General features: G+C 39.0%; 1 pseudogene; it reads left to right on the top strand.

Moving 5' to 3' along the window:
- Positions 1-470: 470 nt before the first annotated feature.
- LOC122705634 lies at positions 471-25,257 on the top strand (annotated as a pseudogene).
- Positions 25,258-27,125: the final 1,868 nt, after the last annotated feature.

Here is a 27,125-nt window from a genome sequence, read left to right as displayed (position 1 = left end):
CAGAGCTGACTTACATTCAGGTAGGTGAGACATATGATAAGCAAATACACATACAATTGACCCTTGAACAACATAAGGTTGAACTGCCCAGGTCCACTTATATGTGAATTTTTTTTCAGTAATAAATACTACAGTAGTACACAATCTGAGGTTGATCAAATCTGCGGTTGTGGAAGTGAACTAAATCCAGAGGAATGGGATTCAGTGCTCGACCATAAGTTATACTTAGTTCTTCAATTCTGCAGAGGCTTGGTGCTCTTGGTCCCTATGTTGTTCAAAGGTCAAATGTATACTGTGTTAGGTGTTAAGTGCTAAAATGAAAAATGAATTGGGTAAAGGGCCAGCAAAGACAGTGGTATTTTTGATGAGATAGTCAGGGAAGAGCTGTCTGACAAAGTGACATTTCCATAGAGCATTTAGTGAAAAGAGGGAGCATGCAGTGGATACTTGTGGGGTAAAGCATCCAGGCAATGGGAGCAGTACCAGTGAAGGCAGTGAGGCAGGAAAAGGTGAGCGTGCAGGAGGGACAGCAAGGAGGACAGTGTGGCTGGAATAGAGTGAGTGAGTTGGATCCTGACAGGAGATGATCTCAGAGGGGTGGGGAGAGAATAGAGCATGGTTTACATGGGCCTTGTAGGTCAATAAAACATGCTTATCCCAAAATAACATAAGAAGTGAACCACAAGTTAATATTTTATGAGAAAATGTAGATTTCATATGTATGATAAAATGTACATTATGCACAGATGTTCATCCCAATTGTCTTTTAGTCAAAGCATGCATGTCCTGTGATTTTTTTTTATTAATCTCTTATTCTTTTCTATTCATAGTATTTATTTTCTAAAATCATAATGATCATCATCTTGGAGGTGTTGCATGGCTCATCAGACATTTTGTCTGTAGGGGATGCGTCACCAGAAAAGTGGTGGCAAGTCTTAACTATTCTCCTAGATATCAGCTTCAAAGGTCATATTTTTACCACTGTTGCACTTCACTAAGACTCTACCAGATTGTTTCATCTCTGAAGTTGTAAAAAATTTACTATGTCACCATTTAGGGTGACTCAAATTCTGTTTTTTTATGTGAGGTTATGCTTTATGTGAAGTTCTGCTTTAATTGGCCTAAACTTAATAAAATTTTAGAGATACATCCTGATTCTATGATTTCGTGATTTATTGAGCAACTATACATCCTTTTTTTAACCCCTTCACGATTTTATAGACAAGTTGTCTCTCCTTTCAGGCTTTGTTTTTCTATCTAAACAGAAACATTTTAACCTGGTTATTATGTTCTTCAGTGTTTCTCCATTGAAATGTTGTCTTCTGTATCTTTCTGCTTCCATTAGATTTTCCTTGCAGATAGAATACTCAGAATACAATATTGCAAACGGTGACACACATGGTTTTATCCTAACAAGATAGAGTTTTCAGTTTGTTGACCCTATCAAAAAATTTTCACCTACTTGACTGAGGTCATCAAAGAGTTAATAAAACTTCTTAAGAATTGTCTCTGCCATTTTTGTCATGTTAATACTAACTGGCAGAAAGAGAATCCCATCCAATAACCACAGAAATGGTTGAGCTATCAGTGTACTTAGTTGAGATCATAGAATCAACCCACATGCTTAAGTCTTATCTACATATTTACAAAAAAAATAATGTATTAAGCTTTAGCTATAGTGACATTTTAAGGAAACACTTAATTTAAAGAAGGTACTTTTTAAGCCAAAATTCCAAAAAGTCTTTCTGGAATTTATTCACATTTATACAACTCAACTGTCTAAAGACCTGAAACTACCACAACATTGTTAATTGGCTATACCACAATACGAAATTAAAAGTTTAAAGTTTGTGAAAAAATAATAATGTAATGTTGTCTATGGGAGTAAGGGTGAGATTTTTGAAAAGGTATTTACTTCTTACAGATTATAGGTAAATATAATTAAATAATTCGTGCCCAGTGGTTTTCAAACTTCAGTATTGTCAAGCAATATATGGCTTGAATAAACACAATAACAGTGCAGACCCAAAACAAAAATTTATAGACTCAGGGTTAGCCAAATGCTTGGGGTCCCCCACCTGCTAGCCAGCCCATGGAGAGTTGTGCCTGGGCCTGGGAAAAGTACCAGAAGAGGAATCCCTACTCCCTACCTCCTCACATACTTTTGGAGGAGTGGGGAGGGAGCAGGGACCACCCAGCCAATTTGGAAAACTGAGCTTTTCTAATGCAGCTACAATTTTATTGGCTTAAAAAACAAGATTTAAAAAAAAAAAAAAAAAAAACAAGATTTTTGAGACTAGTAGCCTGTGGAATTTTCCTTATCAATTCTAGTTTCTGTCTGAGGCCTCACAGCACACCCTGCTGAGCTAGCTTGTTGCTAGGCTGCAGAAAGAGAATGAGAGCACCCAGGTTATCCAGCAGGCTACATAAGCAACAACTTCTCATTTACACTGAGTAGATAAGGAAACAACAACAAATTTCCATTTTAAAATATCTAAGGCAGGGACTTCCCTGGCAGTCCACTAGTTAAGACTTGACACTTCCACTGAAGACGGCACGGGTTCAATCCCCGGTCAGGGAACTAAGATCCCACATGCCATGCAGTTTGGCTGAAACATTAAAATCTATGTATATCTAGTGGAGAATCCCATGGACAGAGGATCCTGGCAGGCCACTGTCCATGGGGTTGCAAGAGTTGGACACAATTTAGCAACTAAACCACTACCACCATATCTAGTGATGCTGATGCTGGGGGTCGTGAACTCCACCTTTGTTGTTGTTCAGTCACCAAGTCGTGTCCACCTGTTTGTGATGCCATGGACTGCAGCATGCCAGGCTTCCCTGTGCTTCACTATCTCCTGGAGTTTGCTCAAACTCATGTCCACTGAGTTGATGATACTTTCAAACCATCTCATCCTCTGCCATCCCCTTCTCTTGCCTTCAGTCTTTCCCAGCATCAGGGTCTACCTCAAGAAATGAGAAAACAGTCTCTTCAATCTGAATTTATTTTTGAAATAGCTGTCTGTGAGAAATCTTATGGAAGGTTTTTAAAATGTTAACTAGAGGATGATATTCTTTATACATTATTCTCTGCAATATTTTAGACTTCTAAATCCATCAGTATGTCATTCTATAATCTGCAGAAGTACAATGCCCAAGTCATTTTTAATGATCTTATTTGTGGCAGAGATGTGTAAAAACAGCATGCCATTCTGGTTGATCTTTCTTCCATGTCAGTTATTCTGTTAGAGTTTAATTACAGAGGTATGAATATATAGATATGCAAAAAAAGTCAGAACATTCATCCTCTCAGTGGGTCTCATTGGGCTGTGAACGGCATAAATATCTCAGTGATTAGGCAGTACCTCTATGGAGAGATGAGCATATTTCAGAATGTTATAGAGTGAGTGAGTGTCTCTGCCTGTTTTTGTATAGTATGGGGAAGGCATGCTTTGTATAGTATATTCATAGGTAAAAATGGGGTGACTGTATGAGCCTATTCAAAAATCTGTTTCTAGGAGTGTGATGATTTGGAATAAGATAAAAATGCATAAGTAGATTTTTTTTTTCCTACTGCTTCATGACTGGACTGTATGGAAAAGATCAAATGATTTATGTTTTTTTATCCTGTTTAGGATAAATGTGCAAAATGTCATTGCTGCTGCTGCTGCTAAGTCGTTTCAGTTGTGTCCAACTCTGTGTGACCCCATAGACGGCAGCCCACCAGGCTCCACTGTCCCTGGGATTCTCCAGGCAAGAACTGGAGTGGGCTGCCATTGCCTTCTCCAGCTAAATGTCATTACCAGATTATAAAGATGATTCCCACTGTTCCAACTTATGTTTCAACATGGATCAACATAAGGAATCTGGATATTTGAAAAATGGATAAACACATGGATACAGATACTTGAAAAAAATATCCCATATTTATATTAAACAAGGGTTTAACTAATGCTTGGCATATAACTGGTCCTCAATGAATATACTACCTGACTGTAGAGGTAGCTAGCACCTAGGAGGAAAAATTAAGGAGTGGCTTAATACCTTTCACAGAGAAGGAAATGGCAGCCCACTCCAGTACTCTTGCCTGGAAAATCCCATGGACGGAGGTGCCTGCTGGGCTGCAGTCCATGGGGTTGCTAAGAGTTGGACACGACTGAGTGAATTCACTTTCACTTTTCACTTTCATGCATTGGAGAAGGAAATGGCAATCCACTCCAGTGTTTGCCTGGAGAATCCCGGGGACGGGGGAGCCTGATGGGCTGCCGTCTATGGGGTTGCACAGAGTCGGACACAACTGAAGCGACTTAGCAGCAGCAGCAGTAATACCCTTCAATAAACTCCATCAGCAACACCCCACCTCATTATTTAATGGGATCAGTTAACATTTTTATCAATATTTTGGCAAAGTGCCATGTAAAAGGAACTTTAGGCCTGCTCTTCCAACAGGACTGAATTCCAGTTCCCCCACCCACCCCCCAATACACAAACTGTGTGCATCCTTTCAGTGGGTCATATTAGGCTGTGGAACTGCCAGTGGTTCTCTACTCACCAATGTGTATTGCCTTTGAAATAACGTTGCTTTCTTTCCACTATTGTTTCTCACAATTAAAATAGTAAGACAAGTTTTCTTTTGTTGTTGTTGTTGTCTTGCTTTTTTGCTGTGCCAGGTGGCATATAGGACCTTACTTCCCCAACTAAATCAGACCCATGCCCCCTCCTTTGGGAGTGCAGAGTCTTAACCACTGGACCACCAGGGAAGTCCCCCAGACAAGGTCGTTCTTAATCCCTCCTCTGACTTATCATGGCAACTGAAATGTTACCATTATTCATTACTTCATATGAAAATGTAGCATTTCTGAGAAAACCTTCTTTCTTAGCATTAAACTAGTTTCACAAATCAAGAAGCCTTCTGTTAGAATTAAACAGAGAACAAACAGATTTGTATAGGATTTTGAAAGTGAAGATAAGATGGGAGTAATGTGAGAACCAAGGTTTCATAGAAGGCTTTGGGTAGCCTAGAGACATTACAGAGAAATTTGAATATATGTTGCTATTCAGTTGCTCAGTCATATCCCACTCTTTGTGACTCCATGGACTATAGCATACCATAATTCCCTGTTCTTCACTGTCTCCTGGAGTTTGCTCAGGCTCATGTCCATTGAGTCAGTGATGCCATCCAACAATCTCATCATCTATTGCCCCCTTCTCCTATTTTCAGTCTTTCCCAGAATCAGGCAGGGTCTTTTCTAGTGAGTCAACTCTTCACATCAGGTGCCCAAAGTGTTGGACCTTCAGCTTCAGCATCAGTTCTTCCAATGAATATTCAAGATTGAGTTCCTTTAGGGTTGACTGGTTTGATCTTCTTGCTATCCAAGGGACTCTCAAGAGTCTTCTCCAGCACCACAGTTTGAAAACATCAATTCTTTGCTGCTAAGCCTTCTTTATGGTCCATCTCACACATCCATACAGGACTACTGGAAAAACTTTGACTAGATGGACCTTTGTCGGCAAAGAGATGTCACTGCTTTTTAATACGCTGTCTAGGTTTGTCAAAGCTTTTCTTCCAAGGAGCAAGCGTCTTTCGATTTCATGCCTGCAGTCACTGTGCAAGGCTATTTTGGAGCCCAAGAAAATAAAGTCTGTCACTGTTTCCATTTTTTCCTCATCTGTTTGCCATGAAATATGATCTCCTCCCTAACAAAGGAGAATACTTGAGTGCACAAGGGAAAATACATGTGCTCAAGTTCCCTAATTTTTTTGTTTGTAAACTATTTACTTAGTTTATTATACTTAGTAGGTTCACATCTAAATGTGCAGTAACATGCGAGGTATTCCTGGGTTAATACAGGAGCCAGTGGGTTATGCAGCACTGAGCACTAAGTCCAAGGACAGAGCACCAAGGTTTCAGAGTCAGACCAGGCCAGAGCCCCTGAGCCAAGGGTGGGCTAATGTCCAGACACTGACAGCTGCTTTCTTATCCCATCTGGGCATACTGAAAGGCATGTCTTCAACACTACATCATTTCATTGATGTCAGGGAAACATATTAAAGAAATGGAACCCATGTCATCATGCATCTCAGCTGTTGTTGCTTTATAAGTCACATAATAGCATGAGTGCAAAATTTTTATAATATTCCAGTAACAGTGGGCCACAGAGTGGTAAAACTTGTGTTTCTCCCTCAGTGCTTCCTTGCCTGTTTTTACTCCTACCGTAATTCCCATGCTCTAGCCATATTCCCTGATGTTCAAAGTCTCACATATACAACAGAGTTTTCTCAGCTGACAACAGCTATTTCCAAAGCAGCATCTTGTGCAGAAAAATTTATAGCATCAAGAAAGTGTCTCTGCTTAGCTTTCCTCTGTTAAAAGAGTCATCCACCCCTGGCTAATGTCTGATTCAAAGCATAATTTAGCAGGCAGATTGGGGCAGTGGAAACTGGCTAAAAATAGGAAACAAACTCCAAGAAGCTATAGTCTTTGGGGGCCAGGTAACAATCAAGCTCACTTGAAGACTATAAAATTGTTGCTTACACATGATTAGAAGCATATTAGAGTCCACAGCTGATAACCTGCAAACTGCTGGGTAAAACTCCTTGTCTTAGGATGAGAGGGTCAGAGTCTAGCTCAAACCTCTAATCCCTACAAAAATGCTGAGTTGGATGGGCAGTCACACCACCTATAGCATTTCAAAGGCTAGAAAGGCCTGTTAGAACGTAGAAGGTACACACACAATAGTACACATTTAGTTTTAAAGGGCACCTTGAATTCCATTTATAACTTCTCTGAATTTATGTGTCAGGAACAGACTTAAGGACATTTTACTGGGATTTAGCTTTTTGGCAAAATAGAAACCTTGTTTATAGCTATGGTTCTATAAAAATGTTTTAAAGGAGTTATTATTTCTAATTAAAATAATACTTTTCACAAATGATACATATCAATAACAAGGTAAACATCTTCATATCTAATGTAAGAGCAGATCCCCTTTACTAGCATCTTATTTTTTTTTTAATTTTTATTTTATTTTATTTTTTTTATTAGTTGGAGGCTAATTACTTCACAATATTTCAGTGGGTTTTGTCATACATTGATATGAATCAGCCATAGATTTACATGTATTCCCCATCCCGATCCCCCCTCCCACCTCCCTCTCCACCCGATTCCTCTGGGTCTTCCCAGTGCACCAGGTCGGAGCACTTGTCTCATAGCATCTTATTTAAATACAGCAAAAGAGTGGAGCTTACAAACAGTGGTGGGTTCTCTCACAGGGAATCAGGAAAATGTTAATATAAGGCATAGCCTGTTTTTGTCACAGATCTGTGTTAGGCAGTATTGTTTTTTCTGGAAGGCACACGTCAGCAATCTTATTACCTAAATGTTTAAAATGTGGTTCTGAAGATAAGTGGAAACATTAATGCACTACCTGACTGAAGCTAAAGACATATTTTTTAATTAATTAATTAATTATTGGCTGTGCTGGGTCTTGGTTGCTGTAACCAGGCTTTCTTTAGTTGCGGCGAGCAGGGGTCACTCTCTAGCTCTAGTGTACGGACTTCTCATTGTGGTGGCCGCTCTTGTTGCAGAGAACAGGCTCCAGGTGCGTAGGCTTCAGTAGTTGTGGAGCACGGGCTCAGTAGCTGTGGCTCGTGGGTTCTGGAGCGTGGGCTCAGTAGCTGGGCTGCACAGGATTAGTTGCCACTCGGCATGTGGAATCCAGGTCGAACCATTGCCTCCTGCATTGGCAGCACTGAAACACAAGGGACATCTTGAAGGTAAAGATATTTTGAAGTTCATTCCAACTCAAGGATTTGTTATTATTCTACTACATGCAGAGAGCTGTCTCTTCCTTGAGAGTTGTTATATATCACCACTCATCCCACTTTTAGTCCTAGGCCACGTCTGTTCTACATCCCATCCCCTCATGCCTCCACAGGAACCCTGCTTTGTGAATTACCATCCCCCTCTTTTTACCCTTGTAACTTCTGTCTCTCTCTTTTATTGCCTTTCCTTTCTGAACATGAACATGTTCCTCTATCTCAAACACACTTGTCCCCCAAACTTTTTCCATCCCGTATCCTCCTTTACCATCACTCTCTTACCCTCCTTCCTTTTCCATACAAGGTTCCTTCACATTTTTAATAGAATGCTTAAGTTCAGGGTCTCTCTTTCTTCACCTCTCTCTCAGGAGTAACTCTTCTTGTTAAAGGTCATCAGGGATTTCCTAAATGCAAGATCCAGTCGAGACATTTTAGCCCTTTCCTCCCTTGACTTGTCTCTAGCATCCATTATAACTCTGACCTCTCTTGATTTCTGTGGCTTTATGGTCTCTTGGGACTTCTCCAGCTTCATGGGTAGCTCTTTCTCAGTCACCTTCAAAGATACCACTTTCTCTGTCCACCCCTCTAAGATGGTGATGTCTCCTATGGTCCACCCTCAGCCCTCTCCCCATCTCACTGTTACTCTCTGCAGGGAATTTCATTCATTCATTTCATAACTTCAACTACTACTTGGCTCTAAGTTATTCAGCCCAGTTCTCCTTACAGGTCTCTGGATACAAAAATACATAAACAGCTCACTAGTCAACTATGCTTTTATGTTTCCCCACTGTGACATTTAATTTTATTTGTTAACTAGATTATGGATATTTTTGTAGATGTGATGAACATTTTTTGAACTACTTTATTGAGGTATGATTGAAATACAAAACAGTACATATATGGGATTTCCGTGGCAGTCCAGTGGTTAAGACTCCATGCTTCCATTGCAGGGGGCATGGGTTGGATCCCTGGTCAGGGAACTAGGATCCCACATGCCACACAACATGGCCAAAAAAACCAAAAAACCCAAAACCCCCAAACAAACAAAAAACAACAAAACAAAACCAGTACATTTTTTAATGTATATAATTTGATGAATTTGTAGGTAAGTGTATGTCTGTGAAACTATTGCTACAGTCTATAGTGATATAAACATGCCCATTATATCTAAAAGGTTCCTCTTGCCTTCTTTATTATTATTAGTTTTTTTCAAGTGTGTGGTAAGAACAATTATAAGGTCTACCCTCTCAGTCCATTTTTAGGTATAAAATACAATATTGTTAACTATAGAGTCTATGCTGTACAATAGATCTCTAGGACTTATTTATCTTACATAACTAATACTTTGTACCCTTTGATCAAAGGAGTACATGGTACTCTTGTACCTTCTTGCTTCCTTCCCTACCCACCCCCTGGCAACCAATCTGAGTTTGCCTATTTTAGATTCTTCATATAAGTGATGTCACGATTTGTCCAGATGTGATTAACATTTACACAATCAGCTGATTTAAAGTAAAGTAGATTATACTCCATAATATGGGTGGGCCTCATCCTCACCCCATCAGTTGAAGGCCTTAAGTGCAAAAGTCTGAGGATTGGAAAAGAAATTAAAACCACTACAATATTGTAAAATAATTAGCCTCCAATTAAAATAAATCAATTTTTAAAAAAAGGAATTCTGCCTCCAAACTTCAGCATAGAAATTCTGCCCAAGTTTTCAGCCTTCAGACTCAAAACTGCTATATAACTCACCTGAATCACTACCTGCCAGCTTGTCCTATGAATTTTGGACTTGCTAGCCTCTACAAATGCATGATCTAAGTCCCAGAGGAATCGGGTGGAGAGGGAGGTGGGAGGGGGGATCGGGATGGGGAATACTTGTAAATCCATGGCGATTCATGTCAATGTATGACAAAAACCACTACAATATTGTAAAGTAATTAGCCTCCAACTAATAAAAATAAATGAAAAAAAAATCCTTTCTTCTTTCCCCCTCCTTTCCTCCCTTCCACCTTTCTTTCTTTCTTTCTTCCTCCCTTCTTTCCCTCACTCCCTGATTATAGGGATTCCTTGGTGGCTCAGATGGTAAAGAATCTGCCTGTAGTACAGGAGAATTGGGTTCAATCCCTGGTTGAGAAGATGCCCTGGAGAAGGGAATGGCTACCCACTACAGTGTTCTTGCCTGGAGAATTCCACGGACAAAGGAACCCAGCAGGCACGGTCCATGGGGTCACAAAGAATGGGATATGACTGAGTGACTAACACTCTAACTTTCACCTGATTATAACCGTCACCTCAGTTATAATCCCAGAGCCCCACCTCAGATGGTGGCTCAGGGAGTTAAATTATTTAGTACCTAAGAAGTGCTTAGCACAGAATTACTCACCCCAAATATTAGCCGTGATTAACTGCTGTTCATTCCAGATGACTAATTAGCCATCTAATTAATTAGAAGTGCAATCGGATATAGGGAGAAAGAGCTTTCTAGATAGAGGAAACATCATATTTGAAGTCCTGAGGTAGGAAGGAGGTGCAGGTTTTTTGGGAGAATTGATAGGATGTGAGAGTGGCTGGAGCAGACAAGGGGCCAGATCATTTGGGGCCTTATAGACCATGTGTTGGATTTAGGATTTTGTTTTCATCCTAAAAGCCATGAAAAACTTCTCAAGGGTTTTAAACAAGGCGATGACATGATCTCATTTGCCACAGTGGGAAAGAATAGTTTGAAGCAGGTGAGAGTAAATATGAAGAGATCAGGTGGGGAAAAAAATGATGATGCTGAGGACACTAACCTCCACTGGGTGGATGATGGAGCCATTTATTAAGATAAGGAGTGACTTCCCTGGCAGTCCAGTGGTTAAGGCTCCACACTCCCAATGCAGAGGGCATAGGTTCAATTCCTGATCAGGGAACTAAAATCCTTTGTGCCTCACAATGAGGCTCCCCCTACCAAAAAAAGCTGGGAAACATTACAAGAGAATCAGGCTTGCACTGGGGAGAAGAGGATCACTTTTGAACATGTGCTATCTTGTAGTAACACTTAATATAATCTGTAAAAATACTGAATCATTCTACTGTACACTTGAAACTAATATGGTATTATAGTATTATAAAACAACTATACTTCAAAAAAATAAAAATAAAAAATTTTAATTTAGTCAGCCCTGCCTTCCCCCTCCCCACCAACAAGTATATTTGAAGTAACTAAGAGACCTCCAAAGAGAGATAGATAGTTAAAGAAATTGAATATATGTGTCCAAGGCTTACAGATAAAATTTGATTTGATCTCTCTTGAATTTGCAGGGTCAAGGTGAAAAAGAAAATTTTCATTTGAGTTAAAGTTAACAACTTCAGTTAGGGATGGAACCGTGATCACAAAATAAGTACATTTGGTAAGAAGAGAAAAACTTTCCTGTGACTTTTGATTGAAGCACAAGGGATAATTAGCTTAGAAAGACCAGATTTCAAGCAAACATTTCAGCAAGTGACAACTTAGGCTTTGATGATTGTCAAGTAAACAGCTCATCAACTTAAGGGTTATTTTATTTACTCAAAGAAAGGGGAAAAAAGGACAGAGTTCCCATGTATAGTTTTGAATACTTTTCTGACACAGGTCAGAACTATCAACCAAGACCTACTCATCTTTTTCAAATCGAAAACCCCCACAGGCTTAGATTTTAAGTGGATACTTGAGGTACGTATAGTGCTTTTGGGAGTCTAAAAGGTCACTATTAATCTTGCTGAAACATTGCAAGTTAAATTAACAGTGGCTTGTATTTGCTGAGAAGCTTTAAAGTTAATCTTTTAGAGACTCTTCAGGCATTGGATTAAGTCAGAGATTTTGAGACCAAAAGCTCCAGTTATGACAAGAGCTATGGATTAATATTTTAACAAATAACAAGTTATATAAAGTATTATGTCCATAAGAGTGTCAGAAAAGATATTTTTACTGAAGGAAATGTCAAACATGGGGAGAAAAAGAACAGTGTAATGAACATTCTCCAGCTTCAACTACCATCACTTGTCTGCTTGTAAAAACATATATTTAAAAAATAGTTGTATTTTTTTCCACAAAAGTAATACTTATACATTGATGAAATCCCAAGGCTATCAATAGTCCATCTGATGTTTTTGAACAATTCAGAAAAAAGGTATCTCCTTGCCATGGCTGTAGGCAGCCCTGTGCCCAGGATGCAGCACTAGGTGAATGGAGTAGGAACCTGACCTTTGCTCTAACTCTCCTGCTAAGTTCCCTCTGGAGAATTCAACATGCAATTTGGACATGTCACACTTGTCTTCTAACCTCCTTTCTCTACAAATGTACATATATATTTTACAATACTATGTCATACTATACACACTGATTTGTCATACTCCTTTTCACTTAATATTTCATGAAGACTTTTTTTGCCACTATTGAATTCTAAAATTCACTTTTAATGACTGCAGAATATTACTCAATAACTTCCTAATTTATTTAACTCTACCGCTGAACACTTAGATTATTCCTTCCTTGGTGGCTCAGTGGTAAAGAATTTGCCTGCCAATGCAGGAGATGCAAAATTCAATCCGTGGGTCAGGAAGATCTCCTGGAGAAGGAAATGGCAATCTATTCCAGTATTCTTGCCTGGGAAATCCCATGGACAGAGGAGCCTGACAGGCTACAGTCTACAGGATTGCGAAGAGTCGGACATGACTAAGTGACTAAACAACAACAACAAAACAATATTATAAAAAGCATTGAATATAAAAATATACAGCCTCATGGATTTGTAACATAAATATTAGTATATATCCATGAAAATCTCCTTAGAATAATTTTCAGAAGTGGCATTTCTGGGACAAAGGGCAGGGCAAATCCCAAGATGAGCTCAATAAAAGACAGTTTGGTATCAGGAACCCCTGAGCTCATATGAACTAGTTCATACCCCATTATCATGCACTTTCTTAAAAACTTTATAACATTAAATGTGATGATGAAAGATATGAATTCATACTTTTACAATTAAAAAACCCCAAGGAAAAAAAAAAAAAAAACCCCAAGAGTTTGTCAGTTTGTTGCTTTATTTGGGTTTCTTTGAGTGGTGATAAAATGAAAAAATGTTTTTATATTAGTCATTCTTTTTCCTGAATTTATCAGGAAATTCATGTATTCATATGTATCATTTATCCTTTAGCACTTTTCTACTAGCGTATTTTCTGAAATCAGAAATTTATTTGGGTGAAAGTTGAATATATGTGTCATACTACCCACACATTACTGAAAGTATGAAAAGTATAAAAATTATTAAGAAGCAGTGCATACCATATTTAAAGAAATGTAAGTAATTATCTGACTTATGGGTGCTGAATATTTTGAGGAACAAGATTATGTAAGGTTGAACCATGTGAAGTTGCCAACCCTCTGTGGTAGTGGATCTCAAATTGTGGTCTGGGGATTGTAGGAAGTTCCCAATTCCATTTGGGAGGTTCACAAAGTCAAAACTACTTTCCTAAGAATGCTAAGACATCATCTGCACTTTCATTCCCTTACAGACGTACAATGGAATTTTCTAGAGGCTGTATGATGTGTGATTTTCTAACAAATTGAGTGCAGAAGCAGATGAAAATCCATCTGTCTTCTATTAAGCCAGGCATTGAAGAGATCTGCAAAAACATAAAACAGTGTCACTCTTCTCATGAAATTTTTTTGGTTTGGGAAAATATAGTTATTTTTTCATAAAAATATGTTATCTATATTAACACATAATGGGTTATTATTATTTCTAAGTGATAATTTTATCAGTTTTAATTTTGATTATGGTGAATGTCAATAGATTTAATCCACATAAACAAAAGCTCTTTAGGGCCCTCAATTTTTAAGAATGTAAAGGGGTCTTGAGTTAAATTTGAGAATCTCTGCTTTGTGGCATTTAAACATAGTTGCCTTTTATTTCAGAGACAGAGCAACAAATGTGACATATTTCCTTGAAAACCAAGTGAAATTAATCGTGCAAGTGATTGTTAAGGGTTTTATACCATCCTGAGTGTCAGAGACACTTCTATGTTCTTTAATAATTTATTTTGCCTGGGCCTAATGGCAATTCTGTAGAAGAGCAATAATAATGGAAAATTAGCTGATTAGAGATAACACATTCAGATTTTCACCACCACAACAAAAAAGGGTGAAACACAACCATGTGTTCCTCTTCTTCCCTTTGGCTCAGCCAAGACAAAAAGACAGATTTATCTGATTTATCTGAGACTATGAGTAGAAAGTCTTTCCTTCCTGAATTATACTAGGAGATAAACAATTTAAAGAGGAAAATGGGTTCCCTTTCTGCTCACTTGGGAGCACTGAGTCCCCAGGAGTTTCAAAGTCATTGTTCATGTTTATTTAGAAATTAACATAGTAAGAAATGGGTAGGGACTAAATGAGAAATCTTTAAAACTTTACATCCAAAAACAAGAAAATAAATGAAAAGATACGTCATGTTCCTGGGTTAGAAAATGGAATATTATTAAAAGTGTCATTTCTTCCAAATCACATTTTTGGTGAAATGCAATACCAATCAAAATGTGCATGCCCTCTGAACCAGGAATGTAGTATTTTTAGAGTCCCAGGAATCCATGACATTACGCTTGTTTTTATTTTTTACAAACATGGTAACATTTTTTGTTTTCCTCTATACCTAGATGTCCATATTGAAGGTATTTTTGCATAGTTAGTGGTCTCTTCAGAATGTTGAATAACTAATAAACAAGGAACTCCTGACTTTAACACCCCTCCACTATCATTATTGCTCTTTGAACTTGGTGTTATCACCCAAAATGTTCTCAAGGAGACTAGAAGACTAGAATGTGGCAACAAAGGCATCAGTAGAACTGACCAAACCAAGGATACCATAGCTGTAGTAGTGCTGGAAGGATTTTATGGTTGTGAATATCAAACTAAGTGTTTGTTATTACCCATTTGGTTATTTGAGCAATTTCATTATTTTTTAAAATTAATTATTTATTTTACTTTACAATATTATATTGGTTTTGCCATACATTGACTTGAATCTGCCATGAGTGTACATGTATTCCCCATCCTGAACGCCCCGCCCACCTCCCTCCCCATCCCATCCCTCTGGGTCATCCCATTGTACCAGCCCCAAGCACCCTGTATCATGCATCAAACCTGGACTGGAGATTCGTTTCACATATGATATTTTACATGTTTCAGTGCCATTCTCCCATATCGTCCTGCCCTCGCCCTCTCCAACAGAGCCCAAGACTGTTCAATACATCTGTGTCTCTTTTGCTGCCTCACATACAGAGTTATCATTACCTTCTTTCTAAATTCCATATATATGTGTTAGTATACTATATTGGTATTTTTCTTTCTGGCTTACTTCACTCTGCATAATAGGCTCCAGTTTCATCCACTTCATTAGAACTGATTCAAATGTACTCTTTTTAATGGCTGGGTAACATTCATTGTGTCTATGTACCACAGCTTCCTTATCCATTCATCTGCTGATGGACATCTAGGTTGCTTCCATGTCCTGGCTATTATAAACAGTGCTGTGATGAACACTGGGGTACACATGTCTCTTTCGATTTTGGTTTCCTCAGTGTGTATGCCCAGAAGTGGGATTGCTGGGTCATATGGCAGTTCTATGTCCAATTTTTTGAGGAATCTCCACACTGTTCTCCATAGTGGCTGTACTAGTTTGCATTCCCACCAACAGTGTAAGAGGGTTCCCTTTTCTCCACAATGTCTCCAGCATTTATTATTTGTAGACTTTTGGATAGCAGCCATTCTGACTGGCGTGAAGTGGTACCTCATTGTGGTTTTGATTTGCATTTCTCTGATTATGAGTGATGTTGAGCATCTTTTCATGTGTTTGTTAGCCATCTGTATGTCTTCTTTGGAGAAATGTCTGTTTAGTTCTTTGGCCCACTTTTTGATTGGGTCTTTTATTTTCCTGGAATTGAGCTGCAGGAGTTGCTTGTATATTTTTGAGATTAATTGTTTGTCCGTTATTTTATTTGCTATTATTTTCTCCCATTCTGAAGGCTGTCTTTTCACCTTGCTTATAGTTTCTTTTGTTGTGCAGAAGCTTTTAATTTTAATTAGGTCCCATTTGTTTATTTTGAGCAATTTCATTAGATTTGTGGATTTTAAGGGAAATACTTTGTTCTCTATAACACAAAAGCACAGGCCACAAAAGCACAGAACTTGCTGTAATAGTCTCTTGTGTGGAAATCATTAAAGGGTTTCAAGATGTGGAGAACTTGCCAGTTAGAGATTTGGAAGGCAGAAACTAATGAGAAATGTGCATAATTTTAATAAATAGATTAAATAGGAAAGAAAATAATAAATTACAATCCTGATCATGTCTTGATTTGAGCCTATCATGAGGACAAGGTTGACAGACTTGAAACCTCTGTCTTAAAAAATAAATTCTGAAGTATAGCATATACACAGAAAAGTGCATGAATCATAATTGTACATCTCAATGAATTTCACAAGTTGAAATCACCTGTATAACTATTGTCAGATCAAGAAAGAAAATGTTATCCACACTTTAGAAATTTCTCTTGCTCCCCCTTCTAGTTGCTACATTGCTCCCCCATCACACACACCAGGACAACCACTATCCTCTTTTCTAACCAATTAGATTATCTTTGCCTGTTTCTGAACTCTATACAAATGGAATCATACAGTATGAACTCTGACTTCCTAGCCCATTATGATGTATGTAGTATAATTCATATATATTGTTGTGTGTAGTTGTGGTTCTTTCATTCCCATTGTTGAGTAGTATTACACTATATAAGTATACTACATTTATTCATTCATTCTACTGTAGGACATATGCGTAAAACACAGTTGTTTCTGCTGTGTAGATGCTTAGTCCTGGATTTGCTTATGAGATACAAGTAAACTGTTTTTCAAGGTGGTTGTACCAATTTATACTCTAACCAGCTATGTATCAGTGTTCTAGTTGTTCCAAATCCTTACCTAACACTTGAAAATTTCCTGTTTTCATTTTAGCTATTCTTACTGATTTATAGACATTATTTATGTATTCTGAGTATGTGTCTAATTACATACTGAGGACATCTTTCACCCTGTGTTTTGGTCTTTTTCTTGTCTTATTGATGTCTTTTGATAAACAAAATTTAACAATTGTTAAATAGTATCCAGTTTATCTTCCCTTTCTTTATGGTTAGTGTGTTTTTGTCCTGTTTAAGAAGTCTTTGCCTATTCTAAGGTCATGGAAATATTCTTTTATGTTTTCTTCTAGAAGCTTTATTCTTTTACTCCAGGCTTTTAAAATGTCTGAATTGGTAAAGTTGTGAAAATCAACATCTATCCAAATTGAACAGCTTTTTTCAAAGAGCCATTCATAGAGTATTGTGATATCAAATCTGAGGTGGTTGAACAAGCGGTTCTCTGCAGCAGGAATACTAGGGAAAACAATGACAGAACTCCCACTTTACTTTAACAGTGTCTCTTTCTAAGTAGGCTATGTCGCAGGCCAATCTGAAATTGCTTTCATTGCCAAGGGACTGGGGTAAAAAAAAGCAGGGTGAGATTTTCCATACAGGAAAAAATTATCTGCAAATCACCTGAGATCATCTGAAGTAGAAACTGAAATTTTTTATCTCTTATGCTTAGAAATTATTGTCACACAAATAGTTCATATCTTTTTCTTCACTAATACCTCTGAAACCACGACCTTACTCTATCATTTACCCCATTCTCTTTTGTCTTCAAGTTTTGGTCTGCTTTTCATTTTCCCTTTCCATCTACAAGTAAGCTCAATCTCTCCAGTGCATCATACAATGAAAACCCTCAATATCTCTCCTCATACACCCTTTTCCCTCCCTGCCAAAGTTCACATAAAGTAGCCATGTTTGCTGCCTCTACTTTCTCACTTCCAATTACTCCTTAACCACTTGTCCCATCTTACCTGTTGCTTCTATTGCTCTACGGAAACTGATCTTCTGTAGATTCACAAAACTAGTGTGTCCACTTTTGACTTCCCCCAAGCCTTAACATTTCTTATTTCTGTTAATGGTACAGCATCCTCTCAAGCACTCAAGTTGCCAATCACTACACCCCATGTCTGCAATACTTCTGTCATTTGGCCTCTCCCTTCTGTTCCTCCTGCCACTTTCTACATGATATTGTTACTTTTTAATATTTTATTTATTTATTGGCTGCACTGGGTCTTTGTTGCTGTGCACAGGCTTTCTCTAGTTGAGACTAATGGGGGCTACTCTTCGTTGCAGTGTGTGGGGTTTTCATTGCAATGGCTTCTTTTGTGGAGTACAGATCTAGGTGTACGGGCTTGAGTAGTTGCAGCATATGGGCTCAGTAGTTGTGGCACATGCGCTTGGTTGAACCCACATCCCCTGCATTGGCTTAGGTGAACCCATGCTGGCCTACCAGGGAAGTCTGATTCTGTTACTTCTTACCTAGCTATTTTAATAGTCACCTACTTGCCCTCCTTGCTGTTAGTGTACCCTTAACCAACTTTTCCTGTATAAAACTATAAACTTAATATCCTTAATTCAAAGTTTTAACCTTATCTGTGACAATTTGAATATCTTTAATAGTGTTCCTCACTGTCTTTAATCCCATCATCAGTTCAGTTCAGTTCAGTCACTCAGTCATGTCCGACTCTTTGCGACCCCATGAATCGCAGCACGCCAGGCCTCCCTGTCCATCACCATCTCCTGGAGTTTACCCAAACTCATGTCCATCAAGGCGGTGATGCCATCCAGCCATCTCATCCTCTGTCATCCCCTTCTCCTCCCACCCTCAATCTTTCCCAGCATCAGGGTCTTTTCCAATGAGTTAACTCTTCGCATGAGGTGGCCAAAGTATTGGAGTTTCAGCTTCAGCATCAGTCCTTCCAATGAACACCCAGGACTGATCTCCTTTAGGATGGACTGGTTGGGTCTCCTTGCAGTCCAAGGGACTCTCAAGAGTCTTCTCCAACACCACAGTTCAAAAGCATCAGTTCTTTGGCACTCAGCTTTCTTCACAGTGCAACTCTCACATCCATACATGACCACTGGAAAAACCATAGCCTTGACTAGATGGACCTTTGTTGGCAAAGTAACATCTCTGCTTTTTAATATGCTGTCTAGGTTGGTCATAACTTTCTTTCCAAGGAGTAAGCGTCTTTAATTTCATGGCTGCAATCACCATCTGCAGTGATTTTGGAGCCCAAAAAAATAAAGTCTGACACTGTTTCCACTGTTTCCCCATCTATTTGCCATGAAGTGATGGGACTGGATGCCGTGATCTTAGTTTTCTGAATGTTGAGCTTTAAGTCAACTTTTTCACTCTCCTCTTTCACTTTCATCAAGAGGCTTTTTAGTTCCTCTTCACTGTCTGCCATAAGGGTGGTGTCATCTGCATATCTGAGGTTATTGATATTTCTCCTGGCAATCTTGATTCCAGTTTGTGCTTCTTCCAGCCCAGCGTTCCTCATGATGTAACTGGATCAAATTCATTAATTTCTACTCACATATCATAGTAAAAGCTATTTCACTTTATACTTTCTTCTGATTTTCTGATCTTTGTTGATCAATTCTGGATTTACCCCACTTCTGAATGTTTAGATTCTTTCCACTTTTCAAAATAAAAAGACAACGTCTTAATAAATATCATTTCCAATCTTCTCTCTCTGGTAAACTCCTCCTTATCCATCAAGAACCAGCTCAAACATCATTTTTTCCTCAGTCTCTGTACACTGAGTTAATCACTCTTGATCTCTACTTCCAAAGCACATTGAACATACCTCTTATAAAACAGTCCCTACCCCATAGTACTGCAATTGTTTTTTTCTATGGCTTTCCCCCTTAGTTCTTAGTTCCCCCAGAAGAAGTGTGATATAATTTAAATTTTGTATTCTGTGTTTAGCCTAATACCTTGCAGAGACACATCTATGACAAATGTCTAATGAAAGACTGAGGAAACCCATTTTTTTTCGTCTCCAGTTGGAAGTAATTTTTCCTTATTAAATCTCCATAGCATTTTCTCTGTACATCTCTTGTGTCCTTAAGACATACATTACTTTCTGCCTTGTGTAACTGTTATTTATTTAAATATCTTATATTCTCTGTAGATGGTTATCACGTAAGGGGCAGAGACTCTGCCTTGTCATACCTGAGGACCTCATGGAACCTTGTAAGAGAGATCCTTACAAACCAAATATCCTTGACAAAGCCAGATCTAGCCTTTAAAATCAGGACATAGTGTGACACACCTCAAGAGCACAATGTTCTAAAATTGAAGTGCTAGAGACAAGCCAAGGCAAACTTCTAAAAGACCTGGTTTGCCCCTGTGTTTAGAAACTGGTAGTACAGGTTTCTATAAATAAGGCAAATATTACTGCTTGGGGAAGCTGTTCACTTGTTTCTTCATTAATTTGTAAATCACTTGTGGATAAGAAGAGGGATGGGTTTGGGTCAGTTACCATATGCCAGGGATTTTCACATGCCTTATCTCTAAATCACTGTAACATTATGAGATGAACATTATTATTTCTAAATTTACAAATAAGGAGAACAAGGCTCAGAGTGCTTTGTTAGAAAGTGTTAGTCACTCAGTCATGTCTGACTCTTTGCGACCCAATGGATGGTAAACCGAGGCTCCTCTGTCCATGGAATTCTCCAGACAAGGATACTGGAGTGGGTAGCCATTCCCTTCTCCAGGGGATCTTCCTGACCCAGGGATTGGACCTGGGTCTCCTGCATCGTGGGCAGATTCTTTAAGGTCTGAGCCACCAGAATGCTTTAGTGATTTGAAATATTCAACATCATGGAGCTGCTTGTTGACAGAACTAGAATTTGAAAGACAGTAGTATAAGGGACTGATGGTTAGATAGCATCACTGACTCAATGGACACGAACTTGAGCAAATTCCAGGCGATAGTGGAAGAAGGTGAAGACTGACATGCTGTAGTGAAGTGAAAGTTGCTCAGTTGTGTTTGACTCTTTGCGACCCCATGAACTATATAGTCCATGGAATTCTCTAGGCCAGAATACTGGAGTCGGTAGCCTTTCCCTTCTCCAGGGGCTCTTCCCAATCCAGGGATCGAACCTAGGTCTTCCGCATTGCAGGCAGATTCTTTACCACCTGAGCCACAAGAGAAGGCCCTCGTGATGTAGTCCATGTGATCACAAAGAGTCGGATATGACTCAGCAACTGAACAACAACAATATGTGGGAACATCAAGCATAAGCTTTTCCCACTTCATCATGTAATATACTCAGAAGGTTTCTAGAGAAACCACTGGAGAAATCCTTGAGTCTAGGGGAGCATAACCTGCCAGGACCAAGAATCAGGCTTTTTATCAGATTTTTATATGGAGGAAATCTTTGAGGGACAAAAACAAAATTGCCAAGTTTTATCTTTTTTAATTGTGGTATAATTGACATTAAATATTATATTAGTTTCAGATGGATAACATAATGATTTTTTATTTGTATTTACTGCAAAATGATCACTAAAATAAATCTAGTTAACACCTATCACCATACATAGTTTAAAAATATTTTTTCCTTGCAATAAGAGTTTTTAAGATTTACTCTCTTAACAACTTTCAATATGCAATACAATATTAACTATATTTGCCTTTCGGTACATTACATTCCCCTTACCTATTTATGTTATAACTAACTGGAAGTTTGTTTGACTTCCTTCATCCATTTTGCCCATCCTTCACCTCTTGCCTCTGACAACCACTAATCTGTTCTCTGTATCTGTGAGTTTTTAAGACTCCACATGTAAAAAGATTACATAGTATCTGTCTTTCTTTTAAGAAATTGTTTTTCTAAATTTGGCTGTGCATGTGGCATGTGGTGATCTTAATTCCCCAACCAGGCATTGAACCCATGACCCCTGCATAGAAAGCATGGTCTTAAACATTTTTGTTCCTGTTGAAGTATAGTTGATTTACATTATTATATTAGTTTCAGAGATATCAGCATAGTGATTCAGTCATTTAAAAATTTTTTTATTTATTTAGGCTGTGCACTGTCTTCATTGCTGCATGGACTTTTCTCTAGTTGCAGTGAGTAGGGGCTACCCTCCAGTTGTGATGCACAGGCTTCTCATTGCGGTGGTTTCTCTCGTTGCTGAGTATGGGTTCTAGGTGTGTAGGTGTCAGTGGCTGTGGCACACGGGCTCAGGAGTTTCAGCTCCCGAGCCATAGAGCACAGGCTCAATAGTGGTGGCACATGGGCTTAGTTACTCTGCAGCATGTGATATCTTCCCAGACCAGGGATTGAACCCATGTTCCCTGCACTGGCGGGAGGATTCTCTACCACTGAGCCACCAGGGAAACCTGTGGTTTAGTATTTTTACAGATTATACTCCATTTAAAATTATTACAAGATATTGAATATAATCCCTTGTGCTATTTAATATATCCTCGATATTTTATACCTAGTAGTTTTAAAATAGTTTAATTAATTAATTAATGTTTGGTTGCACTGGATCTTCTCTGCTGTGCCTGGACTTCCTCTAGTTGCAGCAAACGGTGGCTATTCTTTGTTGCCGTGCATGGGCTTCTCATTGCAATGGATTTTCCTGTTGCAGAGCATGGGCTTCGGAGTGTGGGCTCAGTAGTTGTGATGCAGGGCTTTAGTTGCCCTGTGGCACGTGGCGTCTTTGTTCCCCAACCATTGTGGTGGCTTCTCTTATCGCAGAGCATGGGCTCTAGGTGTGCAGGCTTCAGTAGTTGTAGCATGTGGGCTCAGTAGTGGAGGCTCCCAGGTCCTAGAGCAGGATCAAACCTGCGTCTCCTGCATTGGATGTCAGATTCTTAATTGCTGAACTACCAGAGAAGACCTCTTCCCAACTCTTAAGTTTTAAAATCCTGTTTATAGTTAGGAAGGCATTATCTTCTTTAAAAAAAGGTAATACACTTAACTGATATGGTTTAAAAAACAAAACGGTATCAAAAGGTATACACTGAAAAGTCCTACTTGCATTGCTGTCCTCGTGGATATGTATATTTATCTATATAGCTTCTCTTTTTATTAAAAGGTAGCATAGTATATACACTTTCTACACCTTAATTTTTAACTTAATGATATATTGTTTATATTATACTATCACTGCTTTTTTTTTCTTCTGTAGTTCCCTATCCATGGACATTTGGTGCTACAGACTGAAGTTTTTGTCCTCCCAAAATTCTTATGTTGAAACCTAATCCACAATGTATTTGTATTTGGAGGTGGTATGTTTGGGAAGTGTTTGGGTCCTGAGGATGGATTAGTGCCCTTACTGAGGCTTTATAGTCTAATATCTAACAGATGCTCATCTCCCTTTATCACTCTTTTTTGCCAGTTTTCTGGCCACTCTTGTTTATTTTTTCCATATGAGCTTTAGAATCAGTCTTGCTAGCTCCCCTCCTCCCATTTCCTTTGTTCCTCCTAGAACCTTATTAGTATTTTTGACATGTTAAATAACACTATTTTTATGATGTTGAATTTCTTAGCCAAGAACAAGTTGTGGTTTTCCATTTGCTCCTACTTCTGTGACCTTCAAGGTAGTTTTAAAGTTTGAACATAGAATTTGAATTTGTTCACATTTGCTAGATTTGGAGAGGCAGAAGGTTGAAGTGAATACACTTCTTGGAGGGAGAATACAGATATATTTCATTTTATTGAGCTTTACTGCAATTTACATATATTGTGTTTTTTATAAATTGAAGGCTTGTGGCATCAAACAAGTGCACTGGTGCCATTTTTGCCACAGTATTTGCTCATTTCATGTCTCTGTGTCCCATTTTGGTATCCTTGCAATACTTCAAACTTTCATTATATTTGTTATGGTGGTCACATTTTATTTGTGATCTTTGATGTTAATACAACTCACTGAAGGCATAAATGATGGGTAGCATTTTAAAATATATTTTAAAATTTATTTTTGGCTGTACTGGGCCTTTGTTGCTGTGCAGGCGTTTCACTAGTTGTGGCAAGCAGAGGGCTACTCTTCATTGTGGTGCGTGGGCTCCTCATTATGTTGGCTTCTCTCGTGGAGGAGTATGGGCTCCACAATGCCTGGACTTCAGTAGTTGTGGTGCATGGGCTTGCTAGTATTGGTTCCCAGGCTCTAGAGCACAGGCTCAACAATTGTGGCACACGGGCTTAGTTGCTCTGCTGCATGTGGGATCATCCCAGATCAGAGATCAAACCTGTGTTTCCTGCATTGGAATGAGGATTATTTACCACTGAGCCACCAGGGAAGCCCAATGGGTAGAATTTTTTAGTAATAAAATATTTTTAAATTAAGGTATGTATTTTTAAGATACAACGCTTTGCACACTTCATAGACTACAGGATAGTGTAAATATAACTCATAGGCACTGAAAAGCCAAAAAACTCATGTGATGTACTTTATTGTGGTGTTCTGAAACCAAATCTGCAATATCTTCAAGGTAGGCCTTGGACTATCACTGGTGGTCTTTGGGACAGTAAAGAAACTAACTTGATAAAAAGAAAAAGAAGTAAACAGTGCCTGCGATATGCCAGGGATGATGCTAAGTATTTTCGCACACTATCATCCTTGTCCACAAGCCTGCTCAAACCCAGGGTTGGATAGGGCCTAGACACTCTGTAGGGTAATGCTCAGGGGAGTCTCAAAATGAAAACAATATTTGAAGAAGATAAAATATTTGAAGAAGATCACAATGGAAGTCAGGCAAGATAGGGCAGACAGGAAAGGTTAAATTCAAAGAGGGCCACAAGACTCAGTCATCTTAAGGAAATATGGTAAAGACTCATTTGAGTTGAAGTCTTTGTGAAGATAAAGGTAAAAAATGCAAAACAGGTTCCTTTCCAAGAGGACAAGCAGTTTGCACTAAAGAATGAAGAAAGTTTGACTTTGCAGACACTACCACCTCCCAGCCAGTCAACTCTGCTGTTTTCTTTGATAGCTCTGTGCATGGTAAGCCCTCGGACCATGTATTTTTCAAGGTGTTTGTAGACAAAGTTGCTAAGATAGCAGAAAACTTTCATACTCTGAGCACTGGGGAGAAAGAACTTCATTAAAAAGATTCCTGCTTTCACAGATTGTGAAATGATTGTGAATGATTGTGGGCTTTATGTGCCAGGGTGGTGACTTCACACATTATAATGGCACTATGGCAAATCCAGCTGTGGGGAGAAATATGATGATGAGAGTCTCATACCGAAGCACATGGGTCCTAGCATCTTGTCCATGGCAAATACTGGATCCGACACAAAGTGTTCCCAGGTTTTCATCTGCACTGTCAAGACTGAATGGTTGGATGGCAAACCTGTGGTCTTTGGCAAGGTAGAAGAGGACATGAATATCATGGAAGCCATGGAGTGCCATGGTCCAGGAATGGCAGAACCACCAAGAAGCTCTTTAATGCTGACTGTGGACAACTCGGGCTTCCCAAATGGCACTAGTCGTAAAGAACTCACCAGCCAGTGCAGGAGATGTAAGAGACACAGGTTTGATCTCTGTGTTGGAAATATCCCCTGGAAGAGGGCATGGCAACCCACTCCAGTATTCTTGCCTAGAAAATCCCATGAACAGAGGAGCCTGGCGGGCTAGAGTCCATGGGGCCACAAAGAGTCAGACATGACTGAAGTGACTTAACATGCATGCACGAATAGAAAACTTCAATAAATGACTTGTGTTTTAGCTTCTGTACCATTCCTTCTATAGCTCAGGAGTGTATCCCACCAACTTCATCTCTTCACTCCATCCTATAATCTCTGTGCTATCTGAAAATACTCAACATCTATTCATGTGCTGGAGGTTTTTGGGTTCTATATTTTCCTTATTTCCCTCCTAGTCTAGTTGGATTGCAGAATTAAGTTTAGGATTATGAAATAAAAGCTAAATCAGAAAAATGAAGATAATGTTTTGAGCCTGGACTATTTACAAAAGGTGGTACCTTGCTAAAGATAAAAAAGTTGGGGAGGGGAAAAGCAAAATGAGTTTCATTTGAAGAGCTCAAGGGGAAAAGGGATACCTGAGTACTTTCTTCTAGATCTTGTGCACGTGTACAGATGGCAGAAGGGTGGAAAAATCAGTTTTTAGTACATGTGAAAAACTAAATATCTAAATTTAAATCAAGGTATGGGTTTCAGTTCAGTTCAGTCGCTCAGTCGTTCAGACTCTTTGCAACCCCATGAACCGCAGCACGCCAGGCCTCCCTGTCCATCACCAACTTCCGGAGTCCACCCAAACCCATGTCCATCGAGTCAGTGATGCCATCCAACCATCTCATCCTCTGTTGTACTCTTCTCCTCCTGCCCTCAATCTTCCCAGCATCAGGGTCTTTTCAAATGAGTCAGCTCTTCGCATGAGGTGGCCAAAGTATTGGAGTTTCAGCTTCAGCATCAGTCCTTCCAATGAACACCCAGGATTGATCTTTAGGATGGACTGGTTGGATCTCCTTGCAGTCCAAGGGACTCTCAAGAGTCTTCTCCAACACCACAGTTCAAAAGCATCAATTCTAAAAAAAGAAAAAAAATTAAAAAAATAAAAACATCAAAAGCATCAATTCTTCGGCGCTCAGCCCTCTTTATAGTCCAACTCTCACATCCATACATGACCACTGGAAAAACCATAGCCTTGACTAGAGGGACATTTGTTGGCAAAGTAATGTCTCTGCTTTTTAATATGCTGTCTAGGGCTTCAATTCTTTACTAAATATATCTTGTGCTGTGTACTAAGTCTCTTCAGTCATGTCCAACTCATTGCGACCCCGTGGACTGTAGCCCGCCAGGCTCCTTTGCTCATGGGATTTTCGAGGCAAGATTATTGGAGTGGATTGCCATGCCCTCCTCCAGGGGATCTTCCCAGTTCAGGGATTAAACTCACATTTCTTCTGTCTCCTGCATTGGCAGGTGGGTTCTTTACCACTAGTGCTACCTGGGAAGTCCCAAATAATACCTTACCCCATCTATTAATTTTCTGCTGCCAGAGAGATGTGTTAGCCAGGGGAAAAGGCAGCTCTCACCTTTTCATCCTACTGAAAGCCTTTTCAATAGGTTAGGCAGGGGCATTTTTGAGTTTATGCCCTTAAATAATCTGTAGGTATTCTCTCAGTCTTACTTGAAATTCTCAATTCCTCATTTTTTAGTTTTCCAACTCTTAAGCATCTATTTTTTTTTTTTTTAAGAATCAAATATGTTATATCTTCTCTTGTGATTCAGTATTCTTGCTTGGTCAAAGGACAGCTCTCTGTCATACATTGACATGAATCAACCATGGATTTACATGTATTCCCCATCCCGATCCCCCCTCCCACCTCCCTCTCCAC

The sequence above is a fragment of the Cervus elaphus genome, chromosome 12 (genome assembly GCF_910594005.1).
Source record: "Cervus elaphus chromosome 12, mCerEla1.1, whole genome shotgun sequence".
Classification (NCBI taxonomy): domain Eukaryota; kingdom Metazoa; phylum Chordata; class Mammalia; order Artiodactyla; family Cervidae; genus Cervus; species Cervus elaphus.
Note: the sequence above shows the minus strand (reverse complement) of the source record. Positions and strands in the feature narration are given on the sequence as shown.